General features: G+C 38.4%; 1 long non-coding RNA gene across 1 annotated transcript; it reads right to left on the bottom strand.

The window, feature by feature from the left end:
• Nucleotides 1–232: 232 nt before the first annotated feature.
• On the bottom strand, nucleotides 233–5,855 carry LOC129653839 (uncharacterized). The gene is made up of 3 exons (XR_008715233.1): nucleotides 5,767–5,855; nucleotides 2,816–3,388; nucleotides 233–1,033 (listed from the first exon to the last, which is right to left on the bottom strand). It is a non-coding gene; the product is annotated as an uncharacterized LOC129653839 (long non-coding RNA).
• Nucleotides 5,856–11,314: the final 5,459 nt, after the last annotated feature.

Genomic DNA, 11,314 nt, shown 5'->3' with positions numbered 1-11,314 from the left:
CAGTTTGCAAAGGAGAAAGTTACATAGACAAATTTCCTATTCTATTGAGATTGCATTTGATTTTTTATATCAGCTATAATTCTATTTGGCTTTTAATAATCATTAAAACAAATAAAAATGATTAAAGAGCTTTATTTGAAACAAACAAGTAAGGAAGCATTTTCATTTCTATTGTTCCATTCTATGCTCAGTTAAAAACAAAAACAAAGAAAAGATTCAGGATAGAACTAGCTTCTCTACAAATAATCTATTTTATGACTTTTTTTTTTTTAGTTGCATGCCTGTTAAGAAGACACACATTGAAAATGGACTGTTTTTACATAATGTAGGGGTCTGTTCTCTCTAGGACATGATGGGGATGTCAGGAATAAATATCATACATAGGGTGTCCTTAGTCATTAACCGTTAAATCAGGCTTCTAGTAGGAGCAGCCTACCGAGGTCAGCTGAAGTGCACACTAATAGTACTGGCCTTGGGTTTGACTCTTCTGCTGCATCCCAGAGGTGCTTTTGTAAGACATTAGCGAAAGCACAAAGTATAGCTTTCTTTCTATATCGTCCCCCAAAGCTAAGTTGCTTTAAAAACATAGAGTGGCGATGTCTTTAGGGTTTTACCCAAGCCATTCATTTTACAAATGAAATTGAAGTTCAGGGAGGTCAGTGACATATGTGAGGTCATGCAACAAGGTAAGATATAGAATAATGGCTAAAAACTCCATCTCCACCATTCCCTTAGTAATATTTCCTGCCACTGAGTGGTCTATCGGGTACAGGCTATTCCACTCACATTATTTTACTCAATTGTCATCACAAATTTGCAATGTAGATTTAAATTTATGTTTGACAAATACAGGAAACAAGGCTTAGAGAGGGTAATACATTGCTTGATGTCACACAAAAGTAAAAATGGGTTCAAATCCAGTTCTGACTCAGCGGGGTGTCCTTCTGGTACACTGCCCTGTCTCCTCCACAACAGCCTCTCTATTCCATCCTGCTCTCTCTAGCTGTTGACGTATCTTTCATTGTGCTTCTGCCTGGTTTATACCAAATTTCCAATAAGAAGTCACTTATTAAGAAGGCACTGCAAATAGGAGAATATGTGATACCTATACATTTAAAAATGCATACATATAAAACATACATTATAGAGTAATGTGTATTATCTGCATCTCTAACATTACTGGTCTGTACTGGCTCAGACGGGGCTCTGGGCAAATGCCAAAGGTGCTTAGCCATTCTCCTTGATACAGCAAATAGAAAGGCAAGCTGGTGGCTGTGTAGAGGGGCTGACCACAAAAGAGAGTCCTGAGCAGTGGAGGGTTGCTAAAGTGACGCTGTGTGTATTTAGTGTTTTGTGGATCTTCACTATTCAATGTTCACAACCAAATATTTCTTTTTTACATAAATAACTCATTATTCATTTATTTACATGAATAGCAACAGAATCAATTTCAGCACAATAGTATTCAAAATATTGACATCTTAACATCTTAAAGTTAACAGTCTTAAGTATTATCATTTAGAAGGCTTAATAATGCTTTAACATATTTAAAATATTTTGGCTTGTTTGTTTTTTTGCCAGTCTTATTGAGAAATAATTGACATATATCATTGTATAAGTTTAAGGGGTACAGCATAACGGTTTGATTTAATATGCTGTGAAATGATGACCACAAGAGTTTAATTAACATCCAGCATCTTATATAGATACAATAAAAGAGAAAAAAACTTTCCTTGTGATGAGAAAAGTTAGGATCTACTCTCTTAATGACTTTCCTTTATATCAAATTATAGTATTAACTATAGTCATCTACACTGTACATTATATCTCTAGTACTTGTTTATCTTATATCTGGAAGTTTGTATTTTTGACTACTTTTCTCCTATTTTCCCTCCCCCCATCTTCCTATCTCTGGTAGCCATAAATTTGATCTCCTTCTCTATGAGTTTGGTGAGGTTTTTGTTTTTGTTTTTTTGTTTTTTGGATTTCATCTATAAATGAGATTGTATGGTATTTGTCTTTCCCTGTTTGATATATTTCATTTTGCCTCAAAGGCCCATTCATGTTGTTGTAAATGGTAGGATTAGTATCGCAAATGGTAGGATTCAAGATCCATTCATATTGTTTCAAATGGTAGGATTCCCTTGTCTTTTAAATAGTTGAAAAATATTCCATTTATTATATATATATACATTTATTTTTATATATTTATATATATATTTACATTAAATATATATATATGATGACCACAAGATGTTAATTAACATCTAGCATCTTATATAGATACAATAAAAGAGAAAAAAATTTTCCCTGTAATGAGAAAAGTTAGGATCTACCCTCTTAAGAACTTTCCTTTATATCACATTATAGTATTAACTATAGTCATCTATATTATACATTATATCTCTAGTACGTTTATCTTGTATCTGTAAGTTTGTACTTTTGACTATATTCCTTCCAATATCTGTAAGTTTGTACTTTTTACTTCCTTCCATCAAAAATAATTATTATTATATTGTAATTATATATATATATATATATATATATATATATATATACCACAACTTCTTTATTCATTGATCCATCAGTGGACACTTAGGTTGTTTCCATGTCTTGGCTATTATGAATAATGTTGCTATGAAATGAAAGTGCAGATATCTTTTCCAGTTAGTGTTTCATTTCCTTAGGCTATATTCTAGGAAGTGGAATTGCTGAATTGTATGACAACCACTTATTTTACTGATAAGAAAACTGAGGCTCTGATATTTGAGCGTAATTAAGATATCAGCTATTCAGAAACATAATCAGAACTTACCCTCCACCTTTGGAAACCTCTTTGGTCCTTTTCTAATTATCCAGGCTTCTCTTAGTGTAGGAATTTTTTTGGGTTTGGACATGGAGGTTGGCTATGAGAATGTAGAGCCAACGGGGAGATGAAAGCATGAAGGAACTCCAATGCTGTGTGTAGGATTTAATAAATTTGGTCCTGGTGCGTTCATCACCTCCCCACTACACCTTTATGAGAGACAGAGCTGAGGCCACCATGCGGCCCCCAGCCCTGTGAGGTCCCAGCAGCCCTAGCGTGTCCTGGCTGCGCCTGCAGAGGACTCCATCCCCACTGCCGGCCACTCGTTTCCCTGTGTTCCTGCAGAGCAAGGCACATGCGTTACTCACGGTAAAAGACTGCTTTTCTTTCCAAATTCAGACTTGGCGTCGTTCCCCCAAAGCTGATGAGCTCTCTGGGGCACAGATGGACTGGTGTGTTTCTTCCGTCCCAGCTCTCAACCAGAGAGGTGCTGAAGGCGTGCTGACGGTCTGATTGAGCCTGCCCAAACTGTGCGTCTCGAACTGGACTGGAAACACTCTGGCCCCTCCAGAATGACAGCCACTTCATGCCCGTGGGAAAAGGGATGGAAAGAAAAGTCTCCTTTAGGTGTAAAACCAAGTCTGTCTTGACTTAGATTGTCCTGTATTTGGGGTTTCTGTGTAGACAATGAATTTCTAAAATATGGGGATCCAGATTTCCTTTTTCTTTCTTGTATTTAATTCATAAGAATTTTTTCTGTTTACAAATTTTCACCGGAATAAATTCTGCTTTTTCTTTTAGAAAGACAAAATAACAGACAAAAGAATAGGCCCCTCCTCAACAAGCAAAATAAAAAACCATTTCACCACATTCATACTACTGAAAGATACACTCTGGTGATACTATAAGATACATATATTTCTAGACTATTTTCTATGTATACATGTTTTCTTTCCTTTTTAAAAATTTTTAAAATGTGGTATCAAGTTATTTACAGAATGTTACCCTAAATAAGATAATTTCTTCTCTGTACAGAACCTCTTTTTTAAAAACAAACAAACAGGTTTTAAAAGAAAATCTTAATTCCTTCCTTCACTTTATCCTCACTTTCTTTCTTTACTTCATTATTGTTATTGTAATAGAATTCTTTCTTTAAGCGCAATTATTTATTCAACAAGTTGCCAGCAGTTTTGAGTTGCTATGGATTTCTAGAGGTTGAACCCTAATGGTTACTAATGAACAATGTGCAAATAAATATACAAGATGGTCAATGTTAATGAATTTCACAGAGAAAAATAAGGACATGTAAGAGGGAGAGAGAATGTTTTGTTGGGGTCCTGTTTGCATAAAATAGTCAAAGAAGTCTTCTATGATGAAGCAACCATTGAGCAGAGACTTAAGCAGAGTTTCAAAGCAAAACTAAACCATGAAAATGTCTGAGAGAAGAAAATTCCAGATGGAAAGAATAGGAAATGCAGAAGCACTGAGATTTGCATGTATTTGGAGTGTCCAAAAAAAAAAAAAGTCTCAAAAAGGCCAGTGTGACTTGAAGATATTGAGCAAAAGGAGAACAGCATAGGAGATAAGAAAGAACTGGAAAGGGAGATGATACAGTTTTTTTACCTTGCCTTTTAATTGGAATAAGATAGGGAGTGATTGGAGAAGGCAATGGCAACCCACGCCAGCACTCTTGCCTGGAAAATCCCATGGATGGAGGAGCCTGGTAGGCTGCAGTCCATGGGGTCGCTAGGAGTCGGACACGACTGAGCGACTTCACTTTCACTTTTCACTTTCATGCATTGGAGAAGGAAATGGCAACCCACTCCAGTGTTCTTGCCTGGAGAATCCCAGGGACGGCAGGGCCTAGTGGGCTGCCGTCTATGGGGTCGCACAGAGTCGGACACAACTGAAGCGACTTAGTCGCACACTACTGAAGCGACTTAGCAGCAGTAGCAGCAGCAGGGAGTGATTAGACAATATTGAGAAGAAGAGTGGCATGATCTAGTTAGATCTGAAGAAGACCTCTCTGAGGTCTGAATGGAGAAGAGGTTATAGAATCAGAGGCAACAGCAGAGAGACCAGGTAGGAGATCACTATGATGATGATCCAAGGGAGTGATGATGTTGGTGGCAGTGAAGGAAGGTTTGAGTAGAAATGAAAAGGTATGAAATAGTCAAAGAAGGGAGAAGGATGACTTGATTAAAAAAATATAATAGCCTGCCAGCACAAATAACTCATTTGAAGCTGATGGTTGTGAATTTAAAATGAGGTCAGCCAGTATTGTTGTGCTTCTTTTTCCCAGGCGCATATGCCATGCAGGTTCAGTGAGAGTAGGAAGAGATTTAGATTTAACCTGCGTTGTAATTTAATGCGAAAGTACGACTTAGGAAAAGAGGGATAGTGGAAATCAGAGCATGTGAGAGTTCATACAGTAATTAGCAGTGGAGTTCTAGTGGGTAAGGGCGAAAGTGAGGACATGAGGAGTCGAGGCACAGTAAGGAGCTGGTATTAAAGGTATGCCTGCCTATGTGTACGCTCAGTCCTGTCTGGCTCTTTGCAACACCATGGACGGTGGCCCGCCAGCCTCCTCTGTCCATAGGATTTTCCAGGTAAGAATACTGGAGCAGGTTGACATTTCCTTTTCCAGGGGATCTTCCTGACCCAGCGATTAAACCTGCATCTCCTGCAGCTTCTGCATTACAAGCAGATTCTTTACCACTGAGCCCCTGGAGAAGCCCCTAAAGAAGATAAGGTCCATGCTATTAGAGAAATTATCCATGTGTCTATTTAAACCACAAAAAGTATTATCACACAGGTGGAATTAGAAAGTCATGGCGAGTCACAGGATAAAATCTTTAAATACAAAGGAAGAGAGTAGCTTTGGAAGTTGGTATCTCTCCAGGAATGGGGGAGAATATTGTATAAACACTCAAGCTGGTTGAAAGAAAGAGTCCACTTACCCAGGCTCCTGACCAGTGGAAGAGACAGAAAACAGATCATTAAAGCTGTGTTCTATGTGATCAACCAGCCATGGAGACAACAACAAAAGAGTGGAAGGTGTTGGAGGAATCTTCTCAGATAAGGTAGCTGGGAGTCCTTTGAAGGATAAACACATCTTTCAAGACAGATAAAGAGGTTAGGGCATCTTGCAGAAACAGAAAGTGTACAAAAATGAAGTGAATTGTGAGGGGAGAGTTAACTGGCAGGGCACTTACTTACTGTGTAAATAGTACATTAATAGAAGTTGTTGAGTTGGGTCTGAAACACAAGCTGAAGCTGTGGTAAGGATGCCTCATGTTGCAAACAGTTGGAGTCACCATTGGTTTTAAACAAAGACGTGACCACCAGGTCTAGATTTTATAAAACTTCTGGAAGTTGTATGGAAGATGGGTTGAAATCAGCCCTGGAGGTGGAAAACAAATTAGGATGTTGTTATAATAACCCAAGTAAAAATTGGCAAGGGTCTCAATCAGCAAGAATGGCTGTGAGTATATAAGGTTGCAGCTGATATTTTTTAAACCGTATCTTTAAATGTTTTTCAGTATATTCACAAAGTCTTTTGACGAAGACTACAATCAGCTTTAGAACATTATTGTTACCCTTGAGAGAAACCCCATTACCATGAGCAGTTACTCTCTATTGATAATCCCTTCCCTGTTCCCTAGCAATCACTAATCTACTTTCTATGTCCCTTTTTGTTGAGTCACTCAGGTTGTGTCCGACTGTTTTGCAACCTCAGGGACTGTAGCCTACCAGGCTCCTGCTCCATGGGATTTCCCAGGCAAGAACACTGGAGTGGGTTGCCATTTCCTTTCTCCAGGGAATCTTCCCAACCAAGGGATTCAGGGAATAATTTACTACTGAGCCACTGGAAAAATCCTTCTATCTCTTGGATTCGCCTATTCTAGACATTTTCTAATAAACTGAATCATAGAATATGTAGTCTTTCATGACTGGCTTCTTCACTTCAAGTGCAAGTTTTTCTGTGGACATGTTTCCAGTTCTCTTGGATATATACCCTAGGAGTAGAATTTCTGGCTCATACAGTAACTTTATGTTTAACTTTTTGAGGTACAGCCAAATTCTCTTCCAACATGGTTGTATCACTTTACATTCCCACCGGGAATATATGAGACTTACAGTTTCTCAACATCCTTATCAACAATTATTATTGTCTCACTGTTTTTGATTATAGCTCCCCTAGTGGATGTGAAGTGGTAACTCGTTGTGGTTTTGGTTTGCATTTAACTGATTTCTAACGATAAAAAGTATCTTTTCGTATTTTTATTGGCCATTTGCATATCTTCCTTAAATAAATATCTATTCAGATGGCCTGCCCATGTTAAATTGGCCCCTTGTCTTTGCATTGAAAGTGTTAGTCTCTCAGTCGTGTCTGATTCTTTTGGAGCCCTTGGACTTTAGCCCACCAGGCTCTTCTGTCCATGGAATTCTCCAGGCAAGAATACTGGAGTGCCTTGCCATTCCCTTCTCCAGGAGATCTTCCCCACCCAGGGATCAAACACAGGTCTCCCACTTTGCAGGCAGATTCTTTACCATCTGAGCCACTGTCCTTTTATTATTTAATTGTAAAAGAGTTCTTTATATAATTCTATATAAAAAATCTCATATCAGATTTATAAACATTTTCTCCTATGGGTTATCTGTTTACTTTCTTGATGGCATCCTTTGAAGTGTAAGTTTTTTATTTTGATGACATCTGATTTGTTCATTGGTTCTTTTCTCTCTTGTGTGATTGATCTCATAGCTAAGAAGGCTTTGCCTAATGCAGGGTCCTGACGATGTATTCCTATATTTTTTCCTCAGTGTTTATGCTTTTAGCTCTTATGTCTAGATCTATCATATATTTTTAGTTAGTTTTTGAGCATGATATGAGGATGCCATCCAGCTTCATTCTTTTGCACGTGGATTCCAGTCGTTCAAGCATCAGTTGTTGAAAAGACTATGCCAGCACCTGGATTTAGCCTGAGAGCCCACGCCCCTGCTGAGGACGACCCCTCGGGCTGGTACTCATTGTATAACCAGGCTCCATGCCGTCAGAGGTCACCTCCCTCTTGTGGCTTAAGGGGATGCTGTTGCAGGGAAATGTTGGAAGAAGAGAAAAAAGGAGTTAATGGATTAGAAAAGGGAGCACTTTGTAAGTAACTCTCCATATTTCCCACCTCTCTCTGGGTTAGGGGGTCGCAGAGAGAACCAGCCCAGGAGATAGATGAATATGGGAGAAAATGGACCCCAAGGTGCCCATGTACCACCTGGATACATCAGTGGGATTAATGGAACAAGCTCAAGTTCAAATGGTTGCCTATTCCTTTCAAAATGGAGATGTTTTCTCTAAGCAGGAAAGTACAGTGTTGGGCCAAGGGTAAAAGAGACTGCCTGGATTGGGTCCTTACTGTAACTCTTTCATTCTACTTCTTCCTCTTGCCAGCCCTAACTTGGCCCAATATTTAATTGTATTCTGACTTTGGAGTCATAAGAATGCTTGAAATACTCTGAACATAAGTCCTTTATTACTTTTGTGAATTGCAAATATTTTCACCTAATACACAGCTTGCCTTTTCACCTTGTTTTCAGTGTTTGGGGAAGAGTAAAAGTTTTCATTTTATTTGAAGACCAATTTATAATTTTGTCTTTTATGTTTCATGCGTTTTGTAGCCTAAGTAATGTTTGCATAACCCAAGTTCATAAAGATGCTTTTCTATGTTTATTTAGAGTTTTAGCTTTTACTTTGAGAGCATGTTCTGTTTCAAGGTAATTTTTGCCAAGGCTGTGAGGCAAGAGGGGAGAGGGAGCAAGGCGAGTTTGTGATTTTTAAAAAAGTCTTTGCTACAATAGGCTATTAAAAGCAACCATTCCATAAGATGTAGTGCTGTACACAGATGATAGAAACCCTGCTGATGCTGCCTGTGGAGGTGGAAGGGGTTTCATCAGGCAAAGTCACCTGGTGTCTCTTGATGGGAGAGTGGAGTGGAATTCCTCTACCTGTGCTCCTATATACGTGAATGTTCACAGCAACCATATCTGCAATAGTCAAAATCTAGAATCAAGCCAGATGTCATTTAGGTGAGCATTTAACCAATCTGTGGGTAAGCCATACTATGGAATACTGTTCAGCAATAAAAAAGAACAGACTATTGAAACACAACAGCTTGCATGGATCTTCAGGGAACATGCTAGGTAAAAAAGTCAATCACAAAAGGTTACACACAATGTGATTCCAATCATATAACTTTTAGAAAGGTATTTTAGAAATGGAGGACAGATTAGGGATTGCCAAGTATAGGCATGGGAGAAAAGGAGGTGGGAGAGGCAGGCGTGATTATTAAAGGGCATCAGGAGTGATCCTTGTGGTGTCAGAGCTGTTGAGTACCTTAACATGAGTGACAGATACACAAACCTACACCAGTGATGTAAATGTATACAATTTCACACAAATGCACACACATACACACTAAAACATGGGAAATCTGAAAAAGATTGGTGGATAAACCAATGTCAATATGCTGGTTGTAATACTCGCTTTAGCTTTGCAAGCTGCTACTCTTGTCCGAAACTGAGCACATTTTACAAGGGATCACTCTACATTATTTCTTGCAACTCTATGTGAATCTATAAAGATCTGAGTACAAATTTCAATTAAAAATTAGAAAACGGAACTAAAGGATTTTAACGGTCATTCATCTCACCAAAGGTTACACATGGCATGTAAGGACATGAAAAGATAGTGACCATCAGTAGCTATTAAGAAAATGCTAATTAAAACCACAGGAATGTGTTGGAGAGGCTATGGAGCAACAGGAACTCTCATTTAGTGCTGGTTGAGACACAAAATGGTACAGCTACTTTGGAAAGCAGTTTAGTAGAGTTTTCATAAAGCAAAAATTACAGCTGTTATGTGAACCAGATATCTTACATTAGGGTATTTACCATTTAAAACAACATGTCTAGGTAAAAAAATCATGCACTGATGGCCATAGTCACTTTATGCATGATAACTCCATTGAGAATTGGGAACCCAGTCATCTGTCTACTGATAAACTGATCAACAAAGCACAGTTCAGTTCAGTTCAGTCACTCAGTTGTGTCTGACTCTTTGCGACCCCATGAACTGCAGCATGCCAGGCCTCCCTGTCCATCACCAACTCCTGGAGTCCACCCAAACCCAGGTCCATCGAGTCAATGATGCCATCCAACCATCTCATCCTCTGTCATCCCCTTCTCCTCCTGCCCTCAATCTTTAGAATGAAATACTACTCAGCAATGTACAAAATGAGTGGACTGTTGATAAATGCACCAACATGAATACATTTGAAAATCATTATGTTGAAGGAAGGGATCCAGGCACAAAAGAGTACATAATGATTCCATTTATACGATATTTAAGAAAATGCGAAACCACACTGACATGAATCAGATCAGTGGTTACCAGAGGCTGACATTGCCTTCAAAGCGACATGGGGACTTCTGGGGTTGTTGGAGATGTTCTATATCTTGATCGCAGTAGCAGTTACATATGTATATTTGTCAAGAAGTATGAAATGTTACACTTAAAATGGGTGAAATGTGTTTTATATAAGTTATACCTCAAAAAACCTGATTTTACAACATCTTTAGGAAAACCATGAATAGATTCTCCTATGCTTAATCTGGAGATTTCTGAACGTTGTCTGATTGGCTCAGTTTGCTTTAAATCTCAGAACTGGAAGGAATCTTAGACATGGATATTTGAGTCACTCTCCTGTTTTACACGGAATGAAACTGAAGTCTAGAGAAAACAGTCTTTCCTAAGGCCTCACAGCCAGTGAATAAGAAGCTCGGACTAGAAGCCACTCTCCTGAATTTCTAATGTTCTTCATTATACAGTGGTCTCCTCTGAGGGTGCAGACCAGGTCTTAGCAATCTTTCCTCTTGAACTCTCAGCTGCTCTTTCCACCTGTGGTCACCCAGCGTGGGCCTCTGTATATGGCACAGAATGTCATATTTATTTTTGAATTAATAACAGAACCTGAGTGGCAGAGGCTGGGAGGAAGGACAGTGACAGGGGAAAAGGTCAATGCATCATCATTCACTCTACACCCAGCCTCAGGATCTCACGGCATACAAATGAGAAGAAAGGCGTCTTCTTAGGTGTATGTTAAAAATTTCAGTTTAATCCAATCAGTTTGATTTCACTTTCAATTGATATTGTACTTTTGCACAATATCAAAATTGTATTGTACTTTGATATTGTACTTTTCAATTACAGAATTTTCATTTGAATATCTTCCATAAGATCAGTTTTTAGCTAAATTTTAATCTGTCATTCGTTTTCTCTTGCTTAGTCATGTCTATCATTGTGAGTTCTCATTACTGCACTCCAGCAGCTTCTGCTGATTTAATTATTCCATTGTTTTTAGTTATGCAGACTGTCCTTTGTTGGTCTTATTAATTTTTAAAGAATTTTGATTGCTTATTAAAAATACAGAGACTTCAGATGATGTTATCTTTCAC

The sequence above is a fragment of the Bubalus kerabau genome, chromosome 5 (assembly GCF_029407905.1).
Source record: "Bubalus kerabau isolate K-KA32 ecotype Philippines breed swamp buffalo chromosome 5, PCC_UOA_SB_1v2, whole genome shotgun sequence".
NCBI classification, from domain to species: Eukaryota; Metazoa; Chordata; class Mammalia; order Artiodactyla; family Bovidae; genus Bubalus; species Bubalus kerabau.
Note: the sequence above shows the minus strand (reverse complement) of the source record. Positions and strands in the feature narration are given on the sequence as shown.